This window comes from Rattus norvegicus, chromosome 1 (assembly GCF_021556685.1).
Source record: "Rattus norvegicus strain SHRSP/BbbUtx chromosome 1, alternate assembly SHRSP_T2T, whole genome shotgun sequence".
Taxonomy (NCBI): Eukaryota; Metazoa; Chordata; class Mammalia; order Rodentia; family Muridae; genus Rattus; species Rattus norvegicus.
Genome location: NC_141534.1, coordinates 154,011,425 through 154,033,356, shown reverse-complemented (window position 1 = coordinate 154,033,356; position 21,932 = coordinate 154,011,425). Strand labels below are relative to the sequence as shown.

The 21,932-nt window shown below is 36.9% G+C and overlaps 1 protein-coding gene and 1 pseudogene across 6 annotated transcripts in view; both read right to left on the bottom strand.

The window, feature by feature from the left end:
- LOC148007751 (eukaryotic translation initiation factor 5 pseudogene) overlaps positions 1-13,715 on the bottom strand; it is a 44,257-nt pseudogene extending 30,542 nt beyond the window's left edge.
- Grm5 (glutamate metabotropic receptor 5) overlaps positions 1-21,932 on the bottom strand; it is a 561,776-nt gene that overhangs the window by 407,512 nt on the left and 132,332 nt on the right.

The window sequence follows — 21,932 nt, the reverse complement described above, 5'->3', positions numbered from 1 at the left end:
AAACATAAAGAACTAAAGAAACTAGACCTCAACAAACTAAATAATCCAAGTAGGAAATGGGCTACAGATAAGAACAGAATTTTCAACTGAGAAATCTCTAATGGAAAAAAAATTAAAGAAATGTTCATCATTCTTAACCTTTAGAGACATGTGAATCAAAATGACTCTGTCAGAATGGCTAAAATAAACAACTCACACTGGCAAGGATAGTGGAGCAAGGGAAAAACTGCTCCACTAAAAGGAATACACACACTTTGGAAGTCAATTTGGCAGTTTATCAAAAAATTGGAAATTGATCTACCTCAAGACTGAGTTACATAATTTTGGGGCATATACTCAAAGGACATTCCATCCTATCACAAGGACGCTTGCTCAACTGAAACTTAGAAAATTTATTTGTTATACAAAAACTGGAAACAACATAGATGACTCTCAACTAAATAATGGATAAAGAAAATATGGTACATTTACACAACGGAGTACTACTTAGCTGTTAAAAACAACGGCATCATAAAATTGTCAGGCAAATGGATGGAATTAGAAAAAAATCATCCTAAGTGAGGTAACGCAGTCCCAGAAAGGTAAACATAGTATCTACTTGCTTATAAGTGGGTATTACCTATAAAGTAAAAGACACACATGCTGTAATCTGTAGATCCAGAGAGGCTAAGTAACAGGGAGGGCTTAAGAGGAAGTGGGAAAGGATCTCCCCTGGGAAGGGACAATAGACAGGACTTTGAGGACTTTGAGGGTGGACTGTAGGGCAGATGGGATTGGCAAGGAAAGGGATCAGGTGAACAGAAGGGTGTGAAGGATGGATTAAATACTGAGAGAAACAATGGGAATTTGAGTGTTTCCTGGTGAGGTGGAAACCTAATTCAATGGAAACTCCCTGCAATCTACACACACACAAATGCACAAACCCCATTTTTCTTAGATCTTTCTCCCGAGTAGTTCAATAAAAATAACTCGTATGAAGCAATAATCTCAGCACTTATACTTTTTTTTCTAAATAACATTATGTACTGACAGAAATCAAAACTTCTTGGAGAAATCGTTACTGGGCACCTGGTGCAGAAAAAATAAAAGCTGAGTATAGACCAGGTTTCTGTGCCAAAATACAAAGATCTGTTCAAAGACCAATGGATAGATAAAAAGTGATCTGGAAAATAGTGTCATTTAAATAACCATCACTTATAATGCTAGAACACTCAAAACACTAAAAGGAAAAATCAAGATCATATAATAAAACAAAGAAACTATATGTACACAATAATGGTAGAGGAAAGGGAGGGAGGTGGATAACAGAGGGATGGAGAAAGGGAGAGGAAAGTTAGACTAAGGACAAACAGGAGAAGGAGGGAGGGAATGAAGGAAAGGAGAAAGGGTAGAATGGGAGAAGAGAAGGATAAGAAAAAGAAACAGGAGATAGAAGTCAAAGATGATGGAGACAGAGAAGAGTAAGGAACAGTGGGAGGGGGAACAGAGGGAAAGAGGACAGTAATAGAAGGAGAAAAAAGAGAGGTAAAATAAAGTTCTCCAATAGAACATAATGTAGTCTCTTGTATTAACAAGTGATTCTTACAAAATGACAAAAACAATGGATTACATGGCGCTATGAACACAGTAGGATTAGTTTCAACTTTGTGTAGTGTAAAACTACATTAGCAAGGCAAATAACTGAGGATGCTGAAAACAGCCAAATGATAGTAACAGTTGATGTGATATCATGAGAAATACATAATATCACCGTGGGATGCCTATCCATGACAATTTTGACACTAGTTTACTTATGGAGACAGTCATTCCCAAACTCTGAGATACCTGATGGGACTTGTCTCTTGATTTGGCAAATGATTCAACTGAGAAAAAGCAGGGAAAGAAATGGAGACTACTACTTTATCAATTGCATCTAAAGAGAGGGAATAATATATGAATCTTGATTATATCTTAAATATATAATCAAACATAAAACTTTAAAATAAATAAAATGGAGCCTAAGGATATTTCTAAGTTCATTGGACAGAGGGGAACACTGACATGTCCTTCATGGTTATTGTCAAGTTAACGCTACTTCCCAGAACTTTAGCAATCATTCTGGTGTATTTGTACGTGGGATATCATGACATCTACATTCAGTTGATTTGGCAAATGGGAAATGTGAGAAAACATGTTAGCAGATAAATAGCATTGGTAAAGAATACTTTCATCTCTGCTTTATCACATCATCATGGTCTAATAGAAGTTTTCTAAGGAGTTGGAGATATGAATCAGCTTGTAAAGTACTTGCCAACTAAGTATGGTGACCTTAGTTCAACCCCCAGAGACTCCAATAAAAACAAAGAAACAAAAAACCAAACCAAACCAAACAAACAAACCTGGTATGGCAACATGCACTAGTAGTCCTAAGATCAATAAAGCAAAGATGGGTGGATTCCTGAGGAATCCCTGGCCATGCAGTCTGGCCTAATCAACAAGCTTTAGGTCCTACTGAGAGACCTCAGCTTCCATAAATATAATCTCTGAGGCAAAGAATAAGTAGTTGAACTCTAGCTTACACACACATACAGACACAGACACACACACACACACACACACACACACATACACACACACATACACCTCACATACACTTTCACATACATAAATAATAAAAATAAAAGTAAAGATAGACAACAAAAGCAAACTACCAAAAACAACAACAAAAAACAAAAACAGAACAAAACAAAAAACCCGAAAGAACGGTCTTAGTGTTTGCCAGATGGACCTTAGATAAATACATCCAGTACACATTTCCTTCTGAGAGGAATGTGGCTTTTTGTTCTCCCCTATGTCCAGTTGATTGGTTTACAATCCTCAGAGTTTCATCCAGAGTTATATTTAAATAAGTTAAATTTGAGCTTATCACTAAAGAACTCTTTCAGTGAGATACAACTTTGTGCAATATAAAATACAGTCTGTGAGATTACTCAATGAGCTGAATTTTCATGTTCTATGTGATAGCACTGAGTTCAGTAACAGTATATTATTTTTTGATTTTTGAAATCATTTTAAAGTTTTGAGTTTAGTTGATTTTATAAATATTTAATTTAGCATTATAGTTCATCAAAACACAGGATACAAATAAAAAAAAGTCAAAAATTTTAAAGGAACAACACAAAACAAGCAACACCAGTTTCTCTCTTGTATGGCATAATTTCTTAAATTATTAGAGATGTCTGAAAAGCAAGGGGAAATGGCCTGGTATGAGCATATCTCTACTGTTGTAATTACTAATTGTCACCACTTTAAGTTTGAAGAGATTAACTGAGACAATCTATATAGCAAGCTTCCTCCTAAGTGTCTTTTGTAAGGAAGTCCTAAATACTCAGAGAAATATCTGTTTTCATGTACCAGATAATAAATTTTTATGTCTGGGAAACTTTAATATGCATATGTTCCTTTGATCCAGCCAAATTTTCTCTTATAAAAATGATATGCTTCTATGAAAATATATGAAGGCTATATGTATTTGTATATACAAGAAACTAACGCAAAATGCATCTGATTTCTTTTCCTACTCACTAGGTTTCAACTTAGCAGTCACCAGATAATCTTACTTATCTCCTAGATTTCTCACACCACAAGAATATTACTGAATAGAAAATTTGAAATCTAAGTTCTGACTTTGTATAGGTAGTTTTTGACTGTATATATTCATCCTAGAGTGCTACAATGATTCACTGGCTGCACTCTGAAAGCAGTTTAGTCCTATAAAAATGTGTTTCTTTTCTTTTTATTTCCTTAAAGGTAAATAACATGTTCTCAGCCTTTCAAACAATTTTCCCTTGTCTTCACAGTTCATTTATTGTTCCCTTTTCCTCTCACCATAGAAATAATGTAGTAAAATGATAATAATGTTGATTTAGGTGATAAAAATGCATTTTCTTTTACAATCTCAGAAAATAGCTTTCAACACTATTGCTCTTACAATCTAACTTTGTTTTGCTTTATTTAATATATGTTTTTTATATACAATATATTTTGATCTTCTTGTTTCCCCACTCCAAGCTCCTCCAGATTTTCTATCTGCCTACCAAAGTTTGTTCTCTCTCTCTCTCTCTCTCTCTCTCTCTCTCTCTCTCTCTCTCTCTCTCTCTCTCTCTCTCTCCCCCTCACATAAACAACACTCTGCCCCCCAAAAATAAACAAACAAAATCCCAGTAAGACTGAAGAACACCAAAAATGAAACAAAGAAAACAAAACAAAAAAAATACATAGGAAGCATGGAATCAAGATTGAATTGGCCAATTACTTCTGGGTCTGGGACAAGCCCTGGTTTACTATATACAAAGTGTTACCCAGCTAGAGAAAACTGACTTTCTTTTACCCATCAGGTATAAAATGCAAATGCCTTCTTGGTAAGAAGGGCGACTTTATTTCCATTTCTCTCCTGTCCTAATATTTTTGTCTGATTTGAACTTGTGAAGGTCCATACCTTGCTCTGCATGCTGCTCTCATAATCTCTTAGTGGTTCTATATGTATCGGCACTGTTGTTGCTAGAAGATGTTATTTCCTTAGCATCATCCACCACCTGTGGTTCTTGCAACCGTTCTTAACTCTTCTTTCATAAAGATCCCTGAGCCTTAAGGGGAGGGAGGATTTGCTAAAAAATACCGTGTTTAGAGTGACATGCTCTAAAGTCTCTCATTCTGTACAGTGTTCACTTGTGGGTCTCTGTACTAACTTCCATCTGTTCTATGAAGCTTTTCTGATGATGGACCAATCTATGGATATATGAATATATCAATATATCATTAGCAATAATTTTATTTTTATGCTTCTTTAGCAGAATTAGGTTAATAATTAATATTAGGTTAATAGTATTAGATTTTCCCCTAAAGTCATGCCCTATCTCATCTCATGGTCTTGGCTACTTTAGCAATGTCACATATCTGTTCTGTCTCAGAGAATTTTCCTCAAATCTAACCAGAAACTGGCTACACATTTTCATAATGTTTAATATATATGTATATAATATAGCTTTATGTCTTAAAGACAGGTCTTTGTTGGAGGTCACAGGGTTTGTAGTGGGATGATATTGATGAATACTTTTCTCTTTTGATAGTATGAAAAGTACCTTCCAGCACTATTATTGTTAGTTAATAGGGTTTAAGCTTCTAGTAGGGCATATGCTTAATTTCTTCATGTTAGATATCACAAGTAGTGTCTTTAGAAATAAATTCTTGCTGTCAGATTATTGAGGGTAACCACGGCAATAGTCTGTGATATTTGGGAAAGGTTATGACATCACCTTTGTTGAATGATTCAACAAGATGTAATTCATACATCAGTTCTATTTGGTGGTAGTAAGGGGGATGTATAGGGGGAATATATGTATGGGGGAGGGGGAGGAGAAGGAATGGGGGCTTATGGACAGGAAACCGGGAAGGGGAATAACATTTGAAATGTAAGTAAAGAAATATATCTAATAAAAAATTTTTTAAAAAGTCAACTCAATTCCTGACAATACCTTGAGCAACTGAACTTAGTTGGTGGAAGCCTCAGCTTTGTTCTGTCATCTAAAATAGATCTGACTAACCTTACTTCAATACATTGTAAATAATAAATACCAACAATTTTAAATGTCAGTGCTTTGTGTGGCCTGAAACAAGATGAATTGGGCATTATATGTTTTCAATGACAGATTGCATTTGCTACCTCATGCAAGTTGTTGTCCCATCCTTATATGAAGCTCTTGAGATGATGCATGGAAAGTTTTCTTAATAAAGCCAAGAGATCTCTCAACTGATCTGGGATCCATGCCCGCCGCCCCCAACCCCCTTAGCTCCAACATTTTCCAGCCCATTTTCTTCCACAGGCAAGATCAGTGGACAGACATCTGCCCACACCTACAGCTTGTGTGCCTCCCAGGAGGTCCACAGAAATCAAAGACACAGGTGAGAATCTCATCCAAATACTCACTCTAGCTGGGACAACCATGGGGCACAGCTGACTCAGGACTGACCTCCCCCACTCCACCCCTGAGTTCTACTCTTCTTCCTACCAGCTTCCTACCCAGGCCAGATCAGCAGGAAGATATCCACTTATAATTGACAGCCTGCTTGCCTCCTAGGAGGTCCAAAATAACCAAATTCACAGAGCCCATAAGACAGGAGTCCACTGGCCCTGCTGAGCTCCACTTTCCTATAGTAGCCTTCTCCACCTTGACCAGATCAGGGGGCCAGATATCCTCCAACACTCCACAACCTGTATACATCCAAGAAGGCCCAAAGTAACCAGGGATACAGCCTGCCTGCGTCCCAGGAGGTCTGCAGTAACCAAAGACAATTGAGGCATGCTCTAACTGGAGATAAAAGAGGCTCACCCTAACCAAAGACAGTACTCTCTTCCTCCAAGGCCACCTGCTCTATTCAGACACACCGAAGCCAGTTGACACCAGAGATAACCACATATCCAGAGGCAAGCAAAAGAATCAATAGAACAGAACCCAGTGCAATCTGACACCTTGAGAACACAGTTCTTACACCACAGCAGGCCCTAGATTCCTCAACTTGCCTGAAAAGCAGATTAATGCCATAAAAATCCTGTCTCATGAAGATGATGGAGGCCTTTAAGAGGTCTTAAAAATACAGGAAAACACGGGTAAACAGGTAGAAGCCCTTAAAGGAGAAACAAATCTGTTAAAGAAGTACAGGAAAAATACAATCACACAGATGAAGGAATTGAACAGAATGGTCCAAAAGTGAAAATGGAAATAGATACAATAAGTAAAACAAAAAAAAAAAACAAAAAGGGAGAGAAGTTTGGAGGTGGTCAACTTAGGAAAGAGATCATGAACTACATATGTAGGCATCACTAACAAAATACAAGAGATAAAAGAGAATGTCAGGCATAGAAGATACCATAGAAAATATTACAGCATCAGTCAAAGAAAATACATACAAGCAGAAGTTGTCATTCTAATATCCAATAAAATAGACTTCAACCAGCAGTTATCAAACAAGAGGGGGAAGGGTGCTTCATATTAATGAAAGGAAAAATCCACCAAGAGGAAGTCTCAGTCATGAACATCTATGCCTCAAATGTAAGAGCAGAGCACCCACATTCAAAAAGAAATGTTACTAAAGCTCAAAACATTGAACCTTACACAATAATAATGGAAGACTTCAACACACCTCTCTCACCAATGGGCAGGTCATTAAAACAAAAACTCAATAGAGACACAGTAAAACTAATAGAAGTTATGAACCAAATGGATTTAACAGATACCTACAGAACATTTCACCCCAAAAGAAGAGAATACACCTTCTTCTCAGGACCTCATGGAACCTTCTCCAAAATATTTAATCAGACATAAAACAATCCTTAACAGATACAAGAAGATTAGCATAATCCCATGCATTCTATCAGATCACCACCATGGACTAGGGACAGACTTCAATAACAACAAAACAACAACAACAACAACAACAACAACAACAACAACAACAACAACAACAGAGTAATCCCACATCCTCATGGAAACTGAACAACTCTCTGCTCAATGGAAACTTGGTCAGGGACAAAATAAAGAAACAAATCGAGGGCTTTATAAAATACAACATACCCAAACTAATGGGAAACAATGAAAGCAATGGTAAGAGGAAAATTCATAGAAATCAGTGCCTTCATAAAGAAATTGGAGAGATTCCATATAAGCAATTTAACAAAAAATCCCAAAAGCTCTAGAACAGAAAGAAGAAAATATACCCAAGAGGAGTAGATGGCAGGAAACAACCAAACACAGAAATGACTCAACTAGGTAGGGGAGGGGTGGGAGATGGGTGAACCTTCTAGGAAGTACCAAAGATCTGGGTGGTGAGAGACTCCAAGGACTCAATGAGCCAAAATGCCCAACTTTGGGGAAAGGGTATTCAAAGGAACTACCTCCAGTAGATAGACAGGGTCTCAAGTGGAGGGACAGGGTTACTAACCCATAGTTTTGACCCAGAACTCTTCCTGTCTAAAAGAACTGCAAGGACTAAAATGGAGAAAAGGCAGAAGGAAAGGCAGTCCAATGACTGGCCCAACTTGGGATCTATCTCATCAAGGCCTGATGCTATTGCTGATGCTATGATGTGCTTACAGACAGGAACCTAGTATGGTTGTGTTTGGAGAGACCCCACCAGAAGCCTGACTGAGACAGAAGCAGATACTTACACCCAACCACTGGACTGAAGTCAGGTACCCCTATGGTTAAATTAGGGGAAGAATTGAAGAAGCTGAAGGGGAGAAAAACTTCACAGGATGACCAACAGTTTCCAGGGAGCTCCTGAACCACCAACCAAGTGCATACTTGGGTCAGTCTGATGCCCCATAGATCTGCCTGGTCATGCCTTAGTGGGAGAAGATGAGCTTAGTCCTTGAGAGACTTGAGGCCCAAGAGAAGGGGGTGGCAATGGGGAGAAGGAATGGGATGAGGAACTGTGGGAGGGGGGACTAAGATGGGGTTAATGGTAGGAATGTAAAAAATAATAATTTTTAAAAAAAATTAAAAGAAAAAGATGGAGGGAGGTAACTGGCTGGGAAAGGATGTGGGGAGGGTAACAGGAGGGATCAAGTTTTGGGAGAACTGTGGGACAGAGAACCCGGGAGAGAGAGTTACAATCAGTGGGGTAGTACAGACCTGGGAAAAGCCAGAAACCTAGGATAAGGGAAACTCTCGGGAATCTATGAAAGTGAGCTTAGCTAACACGGCTAGTACCAGGAGATATGGAACATGAAATGGCCACTTCCTGTAATCATGCAAGACCTACTGATTCCAATGGAAGGATGGGTACACCAACCCACCCACAAAAGTATGGCACCAAAATTTGTCTTACCTTCCATATGTGCAGGGATAAAGATGGAGCAGAAATTGAAGTTATGACCAACCAATGACTTGTCCAATTGAAACCCACCCCATGAGAGAGGAAGATCCATCCCCGGACACTATTAATGATAGTCTGCTCTACATGCACACAAAAGTCTAGCCTAACTGTCCTCTAAGATGCTTCATCCAGCAGATGATGGAAACAGATGCAACAACCCACAATCAAACATTAGGTGGAACTTCGGATATCTTGTGGAAGAGGGGGAAGAAGGATTGAAGGAGCCAGAGTGGTCAAGGACACTACAAGAAAACATACAGACTCAACCAAACTGAGCCCATAGGGACTCACAGAGATCCTAAAGTACCAAAGAAACAGCATGTATAGGACAGACCTGGGCTACTACATGTATGCACCTGGTATGCAGTTTGGTCTTCATGTGGGTCCCATAAACAAATGAAACAGAGACGTCTGACTCTGTTGCCTGCCTTGGAAACTATTTCCCATAACTCACTGTGTTATTAGCCTCATTAAGAGAAGGCATGCTTAATCCTACTGCAACTTGACATGCCACGGTAGGTAGATATCTAGAGGTCTCCCCTTCACTGAGGACAAAAGCAGGAGGAATGAGGGAAGGGAACAAAAAAAAAAAGAACTGGGAGAAAGAGAAAAAGCTGCAATCAGAATGTAAATTAATTAATTAATTAATTAAGAAAATGAAAAATGATGGAGGCAAAAGGCAAAACTTGAAGCTAAAAGGTAAGAGGAAGATGGATCACTGAAGCTCAACCTTGGTAAAGTAAAGGTTTCCTGTGTTGTTTTATAAGTAGAAGAGTTCTCCAGTTGAGCAAGTTCTGTGAGTATGTGTTGGGTCAAAGTAGAAAAATAATTCCTATGTTTATTTCACCGTCTACTCATAAGGTGCACAGCACAAGAATCATTTTATGTCTGTTTTTACACATGTTATGTATAAGTGATTATTGTAGTCAAGAAAACTAACATATTACCAACTCAGTTGTTGGGTGAATGTCGGAAAGGTTTCTGAAAATCTTGCTCTCTTGATAACTTTCTAGTTTACACTGCATGTTCAATCAACAAGATATATATTAGATCCATAGATGCATTTTTATTTTAAGAAAGATAATTACATGGGGAATTTCATTAAGCTTTCTCTCTGAAATTCCCTGTTGGACATTGTGACTAAAATTTTACATAGAAAAACATATTAATAACTTGGCCAAAAACAAACTTTTTTGTTTAAACTGCTCAGAATCTGTAAATGATTATTTAATTCAATATAAAGACCACATGGCAGCTTCCTTTTGATTCTATATCACTTGTTCTGGGTCTGCCCACAGAAACACTGATATCAATAATAATTTTGATTTTCAGTTCCAATGTTTTATTATAAAATATACCATTGACATTTTTTTAAACAGTACCTATTGCTGTAATCTAAATTTCATTTTTTCCTTTTATGGCTAGAACTTTTTTAATATAAAAATGCATATTTTTTTCTTTCTCTTCTATTTTTTTTTCCTGAGCTGGGGACAGAACCCAGGGCCTTGCGCTTGCTAGGCAAGCGCTCTACCACTGAGCTAAATCCTCAACCCCTCTATTTTCTATATATAGCATATATTACATATACTCCATCCCAACCACCAAAGGCTTCCTCTTCTGTTCCAAGTCCCTCTCTCCACCTCCTCCTGCCTCTTGCTTCTGACTTTGTCATAAATTATTTTCTCCTTCGGTTTGTTACTTTATTGGACTCATTATAATATTTCAGCAGAAAATGACCTCAAGATGGCCTTGTTGTCTCCGAAGACCAGCCCAACAATGCAGTATCATCATCACAGAATTCTCAATGAGGCTGCATTATGACATGTTGAACTTCAATATGGGCAAGGACATTTGCAGGAAAATTCTTTGCAAAGGTATTTACAGAAGAACCTAACTGCTACCTGGAATTTACTCTTTAGTAATCAACTGATCATACTGAATAGTTTAAATAAAGACAGAGGAACTATGACTCAGCAAACTTTACATAGGATGACTAAATAAGTTGTTGGATTTTACAAAAGATAATTCTCTTTTATTTACTATACCACTGTTGAACACTCATATTTAATTTTTTTCATTTTATTATTCATCTTATATGAATGCTTTGCTGTTATTCCATGCCTCTCTATATTTATAAAAACTGAGTCACTTTGGAGACTTTCACTTTTTCAGAATGCTTTAGGTGCATGCCATATATTGTCTTTACCTGTGTGTCCCTCGAGTTATTATGATTTTTGTACGCTAGCTAGAGAATCCTTAAATATCATCTCCGGTTTTAAGTATTTGCTAATACCTACTCGGTTGTCGGTGTATCTCAGGTGTTTCATGCATTGGAGCGTTCATCTCCCTTTCTCCTGTCTCTATTTATCTGTGTTTATGTTTAAAATAATTAAGTAGAAAGTCATATCTATTTCACTTTTTACTGAAGGAAATACTGTGCTGAATCCAAAAAAGAAAGAGTATGTGGGAAACATTCAGTATACACAGAAGCCTCAACAACCTATATTGATGAACAATGAATTAAGAGTTAGAATATAGCTTTGAAATCAACTTTAAGCTCACAGGGATGTTGAAGACTGAACTTTTATGAGGCAGGAGAACTGAGTGGGATAAGAATGCTTTTGAGGAAGCAGCAGACCTTCCTAGCAGTCAAGGTTCTATTTAGCCTGTCTTTCCTACTTATTCAGTTGATACTCTTATTCTGCAGGTGGAAGAGTTGACTCTTTGTAAGAGTCTACTCTATAATCTTTCGGATGTCAACAGTCATTCACATTGGGTGTCCTTGCCAATGGTTAACTAAAGAAGGCATAAAGTTTGTGCTATTAGTAGAAAGAATTCTGTATTGTTTAATAGTGATTCTAGCAACTTCTTCATTCCCTCTGAGCTCCCATCTTCTCTATGGGAAATTACAAATTTCTAAATATTAAAAATTCTATTTAATAATATGCTGTGATGTAAAACATTTTATAGATAATTTGGTCTCAGACTAAGTCAAATAAATGAGATTACAATTACTGATTAGCGATTCAGTCTCTATGTGTACATGCGTATTTATATATGGAGAATTTTTGTTTATTAAATTTTATGATCTTCCTGTTTGGAAATAGATTTCAATGTATTGTTCAGGCTGGTTTTAGACTAATGACATTTATCTGTACAAGCCTTAGCCTCCTGAGAAGCAGGAGCCATAGGCATGCGTCCCCTGGTCAGTTATTCCTGTTAATCTAAGGATGGAATTCAATGCCTCTAAGCACTGTTCCACTGTATAGTCCTATTTTTCTTGAGTAAGCAACAAAGGTCCTCATTTCTCTCTCATTGTATTTGCCTGTGACTCTTATACAATGGCTCTACCCATAATGACCTTCAAAGTTAGATCATTTTGAGAATTCCTTTGGATGACTCTTTAGCAAGGTTAAACTGGTTGCCAACTTTTCAATTTTTTTTCTCTCAGCAAAACTATCCCAGTCATCACCACACAAACATGCTGCATATATGACACATGCATACATGCATGTGCACACACACACACACACACACACACACACACACACACAAAGTTAAATGCACATGCACATGCTTTTTTGCTCTTATTTATTTATTTATTTATTTATTTATTTATTTATTTATTCATTTATTTATTTACGTTCTCCTGTCCCTGAAATGCCCTATATATCCTGTAGGTTCCTTCGCTCAATCTTTTCTGATCTCCCTGACATTATCAGGATACTCATGCAACTTTCTGACTTCCTTGCTGTCGCCCAACGCAGCGCATTTGCGCAGGATTGTGCAGTGGATTCTCCCTTGCTGCTGCTGCTGAATGGTGTAGTAGATGATACCTGGAATGCACTCAGTGAATATTGGCTGGATATACAATGAAATAAGTTATTATTCTAATGCTAAAGGCACACCCAAAATGTGTGATAAAATTCCAAGCAATTGAGTATTACTTGATAGCTTCCTCTAAATTTCACAAGGTACAGAAATGACAACAGGAGGGAGGGAAATGTTTGGCTTCTAGTAGTTGTAATACAAAAGTCATAGGAGTTCCAAAATTGTGAGAATGTCTACTTACCTGCCATCATAGGTAACTGGAAGTCAGAAAATAGGAATCCATCTGAAAACACTTGTAAATCATAGTAAGTTATCTCTGGCAATCATTTCTATTTTTTTATATGATGGGGAAAAGAAGCAACAAATACATATTTTTATCTTTAATCTCCATAGTTTTCCTATCCAAAATATCTTCTAACATTGGTACAAATACAATCAAAATGTAAAAAGTCACTGCATTTCTGGGTGAATACAATGGATGAATTTTCCTTGAATTTCCCAAACTTTGGGGAATATTGATTCATCTTTTCAGCAACAGACAAATGAACAGAGAAATAAGAAAAGAATCAGCTATTTGAATGGTCGTCACTCATCTTGCTGCTGAAGTAACAAAAGCAATTCCTGCCTGTTATTGATAAAATGCATTTCTACACATTATAATGCTTATTGTCTGGAAGACTGCCCGGATTTCTGTTTACTGATTGATGGCTATGAGAAAGAGAGAATATTCACAAGAGTAAATATCTACATGCACACCCACACATCCATGTGAAGGCATCTCTGTCAATATACCAGAGGCTTACACAATAGAACTAGGCAGAAAACAGGTTTGCCAGGTGAGAGCCTAAAACAAATAATGTGTCCCTTTAAATCTCACTAAAGTTTTTTTTATCACACTTTGTTTATTCAATCACTTCCTTAAAGAAATATGAGGTTTGCTAAAAAGAAGTTTGGCTTACATGTACTGACATGGTGATGGCCCCTTTAAATTAAACATCTTGATCCCTTAAAATAAAATCTATGGGTCCTTATTTGTTTTCTCTGTGCTTATGAGTGTAATACTGAAGTGACCTGGGAATAGTCTGACCCTTAATAAAATTCCAGTCAGCAAACCCTGGGCAAAGTCATACCTCTTAGTTTTCCATAGTAACACCACCACCTGACTAGAAAATCTGATCTTAGTGTTACTGCCACTACGTCACAATTTATGGGGTCACAAATAAAATCCAAATCCTTTAGATTGAAAAAGGTAAGGGGATGATTCCATAGCTGAAAGAAAGAATGTATAATTTAATGTTCTTTTGCTGTAAATATTTCAGTAAATATGTGCTTGGTCCACTGTGCCATCTCCTTAGTCCTGTTTCTTTTTGACACCAAATAATTTTTTGAGGACTTCATGAATGAATGCACAGAATTTACATCCTCCCCACCCCCACACTATTAACACCCTTTACTCCCTTTCAGATTTATAATGCAGTGTTTAATTATTCTCTCTCTACCTTTATCCCTTCCTATAGCCTTCTCTTTCTTTCTGTCCTCTATGCACACACACGCATGCACTCACACACACACACACACACTCACTCACTCACAAACATACATACTCTTGGGTCTCTTTAGTGTTGTTCTTACATACCTGTGATTAAGCCTTACCACTTGAGATTGGATAACCTTCCAGGGTCTGATTCCTGTAGAAAACTGAATACCATCACACCCAGAAATCAGTAATTGCCTCTAGTACATCAAGGGATGTGATTTCCCAATCCATATTGGCATACCCACTGGAATGTTTACCAGTCCATTTGATTTTTGAGACACCATCTCTTACTGCACCTAGAGCTCCAGTACTAGTCACAGATGTGGCTAGTCAGTGAACAAAGGGAATCCCCCTGCCTCTACAACTCTAGCACTATACTTATAAGCACATACTTATTCAGTACATTAAAAATAAATTAATGTTTTAAAATGTAATTTTATGTGTGCAGTGTGATGTGTGTGTGTGTGTGTGTGTGTGTGTGTGTGTGTGTGTGTGTGTGTGTATTGTACCTCTGGGGGCACAGGATATCCTGGAACTGGAGTTACAGGTGGCTATGAGCCACCAGGTGAGTGCTAGAAATTGATCTGGGTCCTTTGCTCTTAACCGCTGAGCCATCTCTCCATCTATTAAGAAATTTTTTTATCGAGAACTTATCCTGTGGTAGATACTGTCTTAGGTTAGAGTTGGAGACAAATATTATTGTTTACTTTCTGAAGAAGCCATAATATGGTAGAAAAGGCAGAATCACATCACGGGTCAAAAACAAAACCCATTAGCACACACAAAAAAAGATTTCCATTTTCCCTAGGTGAATCAATTTGGTCATTTGAACTGGGTATGTCCTTTCTCACTTCTTGAACCTATTTATCTACTGAATTGGGACATAAGAGAAAACACTTCAATGGATTAGTGTGAGAGTTCAAGAAATTAATGTATTCAAATATATCACATACTATTGTGAACATGAAATTCAAGGTGAAAATCGGATTAGTCAAAGACTAGAGAAAACATTATGCAAATGAGAAAGGAGAGACCTGATTCTGTCACAGGGAGCTGAGGAAGGTTGCTCAGAGGAAGAATGTTCACAAGTAAGTTTGGAAGTAATGTAGGAATTTTCCAAGTGATATTAGTAAGAGGCATTTTTATTATGGCAACATTCTCAGAATATATTCAAAATAAGGATCACATGATGGCTAGAGCAGACAGTGTAAGAAGGAAAGATGGTTGAGCTGGGAAAGTAAACATTCAACGGAGAAGAGTAGATTTCTATTGTACACAGATAAGCTATTTGTGGCTTACAAAATCCAGTTTAAAGAACTGAAATATTAGTTAAACGTTACAGGGCAGATGAGGTGAAGGAATAGGATGGATGAAATGATGTAGCAGTCCATTATAATTTTGAACCCCTGTCCATAATATCAGGGCAGAAGACAGGGTCAGTTTGGCCCTTTTGTCCTCCACTGGAACTCACATTCTGTTTTCAAAATAAAATGTATGTTTTCTTTCCAGTTTCCACTTCTTCCAATTAATAGCACCTATTTCCTTCTCCTGATCTTCTGTCATTGAGGCCTAAACACATATACACGCACATGTACATGCACATGCGCACATGCAGATGAAGTAAAATATGTGGTGTTTGCCTTTCTGAGACAGATTTCTTCCACATAACATAATAATGTTTAGATTCAGATATTTTCCTATTGTGCTTGTCCATGTTTTATTGCTGTGAAAGGACACCATGACCAAGGAAACTATAATAAGAAAAAACATTTAATTGAGAAATTGCTTATACTTTCATAGGTTTGGTCCACTATCATTATGACAGGAAGCCTGGTGGCATGTGGACAGATGATAAATCTACACCCTGATCAGTAGGTAGAGGAAATGACTGGTTTGGCATGGGCCTTTGAACACTCAAAGCTCACCCCAAATTACACACTTCCTCTAACATGGCCCACATTTACTCCAACAAGGCCATACATTCTAATCCTCTTAAACTTTTCAAACAATGACATTCCCTGTTGGCTATATATATTCAAATATTTTAGTCTACGGGAGCCATTCTGATTCAAGCCACCACACCTACATATATCATGATTTTATTTTTATTTACAGCTGAATACAATTCTATTATGTATATAAACCACTATATCTATTCACCTGTTTGTGACATCAAGGCTAGTTCCATTTCATTGTCATTGTTAATAGAGCAAAAATGAACAAGGATATGCAAATATCTCACTGGTATGACTAGAAAAGCTTAGGTTACAATCAGGAACAATATACCTGGGTCATACGTTAGTTACATTTTTAGTTTTTTGTTTATTTGTTTGTTTTTGCATTCTCCATCTTTTTGACACCATGCATTATCCTTTGTTTTTCTTTTTGTGGAGACATTCTTATTTGTATAAAACAAAATCTTGAAAGAGTTTTAAACTGCATTACCCTAGAGGCTAAAAATGTTTGGTCCATTTAAAAATATTCTTGGCTTTTTTTTTATTTTATTTTTTGGCTGTTTATTGTTCTTCTAAATATTGTCTATTTAATTCTTAACACATTTATTGAATAAAAAGTTCTTTTTGGTGTTTTGTGTTTTGGAATTCTCATTTATTTCTAAACCTCAACTCCAGTCTTAAGTAAATGATACTCTCTTATTCTGTAGATTGCCTCTTTACATTTCATCATTGCCTTTACTATGAAGAGTTGATCTTCTTTTCTTCAAGCATTTTCAAACATCCAGGTCTTGCAGTAGTGATTTTTATTTATTTTGAATTGATCTTTGTGTATGGTAAAAAAAATGACCAAGACAGGGGGCAATATTTAGGGTGTAAATAAATAGAATAATTTAAAAACCTATGTCTGAGTGATTAACATAGAAACAGCATTGTTCACCTAGAGTCATATAAACTTCTTTGATGCCTGAATAGAAAGTCATATCCTCTTATGTTTTGTAATATGGCTTCATCTAGTGAATGAAAAGATGAAATTAAATGACTGACTGATATTTAAAAAAGAGCTCTGTTCTCTAGTTTTGTATAGAATGCCATTGGAATTTTGATGGACACTGATCTAAATCTTTGTATCAGTGCTGTTAGTACTATCATTCTTAAAATATTAATTTGACCAGGCAATGAAAATGAGAGTTCTTCATATCTTCTAGTGTCTTCTTATTTCTATCTCTAGTATTGCAAAATTTTCATCCCACTCTTTAGATTTATTCCTAGGTATTTTGTCTGTTTATTTAATCTTGAATTTATTGTGAGATTTTCCAAATTGTTTTTTTAGAAAGTTTGCAATTTGGATATAGAAAAGCTAATGATTTTTGTATGATGATGTTTATTTGCAACTACGTTCCTCAGAGTTTTTATCAGAGAACTAAGAACCATTAGAATATTTAGGTTTCTCTGAAGTATAGAATGATGCCATGAACAAACAGAAATTATTAGACTTTGTTTTCAATTTATTCTCTTTCTTGTCTTGCCATATGGGTCTTGGTAAGATGTTGAGCAGCATAAGAGCGAAGTTTCATTGCCTCATCCTGAATTTTGGAAGAAATGCTTCCAATTTTTCCTAATATTAGTATAAAATTTGCTTTAAAAATTGTCAAAAAAAAACCTTCATTACACAAAAGCATCTGCTTCTATTCCTAATGTCTTCAAGGCCTTTAACCAAAAAGGTTTCTGAACTTTGTCAAAGGGTTTCTATACCAAGGATGCTGTGACTTTCATTCTAAGTTCACATGTGTACTATTTTACATTTTTAAAATTTACTTATGTTTTCTTTCTAGAATAAAGTTATCTTGGTCTATGATGCGATCTTAACGGTTTCTTCTGTTCAGTTTCAAGATTAGCTTAGGAAAATTGTGTTACTATGTTCATCAGGAAAAATACCCTAAGATGCATTCCTTTTTAATCTGCTCATATCTACTGTACAGTATACGGAGAAGATTTTTGATAATTTCAGTTGGAAAATCCTACCTAAAGATGATAGAACAGTTATTGAAATCTCCCACTATTATTGTTTCATCAACTTTGTCACTTCTTTTACCTTTAATGCTTATTTTATCAAATTGAGAGACCTAACATTTGTTGCATAAATATTTGTCACTGTTACATGTTCTTAAGGAATTGTTCTCTTTTAGGTATATCTTTTTAAATTTGTTTTTATTTGAATTCTGCATTATCATATGTCAGAAAAGTTCTGTGAATGTATATTTGTCACTACCTGCCTAGCTGACTGCTATCCTTTGAAGTCAGTTTTCTGTAGTCACTACCAATTGAGTATGTATTGAATGTGTGTTTCATATAAACAGTTATAGCTTATTTTGAAATATAATTTTGTCGAGTTTGAGCCTTTTTTTTCTTTTTCCTTTTCCTTTTTCTTTTTTTTTCTTCCATCCAAATCTGAGTCTTTTAAATAGCGAATTGAAGGCATTTCATTTTAAGGGCATTTTTGTGACAGTTTTGAGCTTTCTTATGTTTTTGTGGTTGATTTTCTTTTATTTGTTGTTGATGGTGGCTGTTTACATTGTTATTACTTCTTTTCTTCCTCCTCCAGTTAGCATTGAATGGTTGTTCACTTACAGTGTTAAGGATGATAGATCTCTTTGTCACCGCCTTTTTTGTCGTCTCTTCCTCTCCTTAACTTTAGTGCTTCCATTACTATTGTGAAAGATACGATCTTTCCTCCCTCTTCCTGTCTATGTGGCATTCCTTTAAATGCTGGTTTGGCTGTCATGCATTGCCTTAGATTGTGCTTGTCCGGAAGTGCTCTTTTTTTCTCCATCAATTGTAAGCAGTAGCTTTGATGGATGTTACAACCTTGTTTGGCAGTTATTTTCTTCCAGAGAGTAGAGTAAGCCAATCCATGCTTTTCTGGCTTTCATGATTGCACATGGAATGTGATGTATTCTTATGTGTTCGCTTAGGAAGTGAGTTGGCCTTTTTTTCCTTACAGGTTTTTATGTTGATCATTAATTTTCTATTTTTGACATCTTGGCTACAACATATCTTAGAGCGCTCTCTTCTGTCCATGTATATTTGATGCAGTTTATAATTATGTGTCAATTTTGATCTAAATTGGGAAATTTTATAATAAATTTTATAAATTATATTGTCTTTGACTTTAGAATTTATCTCTACCCTTTATTAAGCATTGTGGATTCCTGTGTTTGGTCTATCAAGGTATCTCACAGTTTTAGAACTTTTGGTAGTGCTCTCTTTCCTTGTCTATCTCTATCTACCTCTGACTCTGTTTGATTGTCCCTCTCTTTGTATGTGTCAGTGAGTGTCCTAATCTGTAATATTCTTTCTTTTTTCAACTGTATGTTTTCATGGTGCCTTACATTATGTTTTTTATTTGAGATATTGACTCATTTGTAGCATTTCTATTTGGTCTTAATGTCCTTGATAAGTTTTCCTCCATAAATATTCATTTGTCTTATAAACTGTCATCTAATTCATTCAGCTTAAGTAGTTCCTAATTGATTTTCAAAATTTCATTTTTCTCTCTTTTGTGCATTTGCTTTTAGGAGGGCTACCGGTTAGTCATCTTCATGTGGATTTATGATCTTCATTACTACACTAGGGAGAACAACTGCAGGGACAGTGACAGTGATTTGACAGTAGAGCTTTCAGCAACATGCAAATTTGTTTGTGTCTGAAAAAGTCTTACCATCTTTTTCTAAGTTTTCATTTTAGTATTATAGTATCAGTTTATGCTATCCATCTAAATAAAGCTAAGTTCATTAGAAGAATTCAGTAATTCTAGACTATAAAAGTCTTCTGTGAAAGAAACATTATGGATTATAAATTTTTGGCTGACAGTGCTTTCACTGAAATATGGACAAACTTCGTTATCAGCAGAAAAGGACAACACATGTTGGCAAGGATGTGGAAAAAGAGGAACAGTCCTCCATTGGTGTAGGGATTGCAAACTGGTATAACCAATTTAGATGTTTCTCAGCAAACTGGAAATAGTTCTACCTAGGGACGCAGAAATACCACTCTTGGAAATACACCCAAAAGGTGCTCCACCACACCACAGGGGCACATGTTCCACTATGTTCATAGAGGCCTTATTTGTGATGGCCAGAGGCTAGAAATAACCCAGATATCCCATGCCAGAAGAATGGATACAGAAAATGTGGTTCATTTACGCAATGCGATACTATTCATCTATTAAGAACAGGGACATTCTGAGTTGTTGCAGGCAAATGGATGGAACTAGAAAATATCATCCTGAGTGAAGTAATTCAGACCCAAAAGGACATGCACAGTATGTTCCCATTAATAAGTGGATATTAGGCAAAAAAAAAAAAAGTACAGAATACCCAAGATACAGTCCACAGAACTCAAAAAGGTCAACGAGCTGAAGGGCCCAAGTGAAGAAGCCTCAGTCCCACTTGGGAGGGTGAAGAAAGCAACCACAAGGGTGGGGAGAGGTACAGGGAAGTGTAAGGAGATGGGGTGGGGATGAAGGGGAACATGATCTGGTATTTGGTGGAGGAAAAGACCTGAAGGCCTGAGGGCCAACACAAAGAATGGAAACAAGCAACCTCAGGTGAAATAAATTTGAGAGGACCCTCCAGAAGATAACAGAGACTTGGAAGTGAGAGATTTACATGACTCAAAGGGGAGGTATCCTAGGTGAAATTCCCTACGGTGGGGAGAGGGATCTTGCTGAACCCACCTCCAGCAGAAAGACAGGGCATCAAGCGAAGGATGGGGTTGCTATCCCACAGTCAAAGCTCTGTCCAGTAATTCTTCCTGTCTGAAAAAATTGCAGGGATGGAAACAGAGAAGAGCCTGAGGAAAAGAAGGTCCAGAGATAGGCCCAAGTGGGAAAAAGCTCAAAGAGAGGCCCCAATACCTGACACCATTACTGAGGCTGTGTTCCTTCACAAAAGGGTCCTATCATGACTGCCCTCCCAAAACAACAAGCAGCTGAAAGAGTCAGATGCAGATATGTGTACCCTACCAATGGAAAGAAGCTGATGAATTAGAGAAAGGCTTATGGAAGCTGAGGAGGAGGGTAACACTGTAGGAGGACCAGCAGTCTCAATTAACCTGGACTCCCGAGATCTTTCAGACACTGGATCACCAACCAGGCAGCATACACCAGCTGAGATGAAGCCTCCAACACATATAAAGCAGAGGACTCTCGGGTCTGTGTTCACTTAGAGAAGATACACCTACCCCTCAAGAGACTTGAGGCCCCAGGAAGTTTAGAGGTTTGGTGGGGTGGGGATATCCTTGTGGAGACACGGGGTGAGGGGAGGTATGGGATGTGGAACTGTTAGGGGGCTGGACCGGGAGGAGAATAGAATCTGGAATGTAAAAATAAATAAATTTAAAAAAATAAAAAATGGTAAACTTTTTGCTTATTTAAATAGGAAGTTAATAAATGTAAATGCAAATATTTACCATTAACTTTCTTTTTAGTAAGAAAGGTACCTCTTTATATTTTAAGTAGTTTCTCTTGGAAAGTAGGGGCTACAGCTATTAACCAAGGGTTGATTCTGAGCCTAATGCTCCTCAGTGCTTCCCACACCACTTTAGCCTCCTAGTGAGGCTGTGACAGCGTTTCCTAAACGGCAGTTAGTCAGTCCAGCCACCCACAGCATTTCAGCATTCAAAGACTTGTCTTTTTC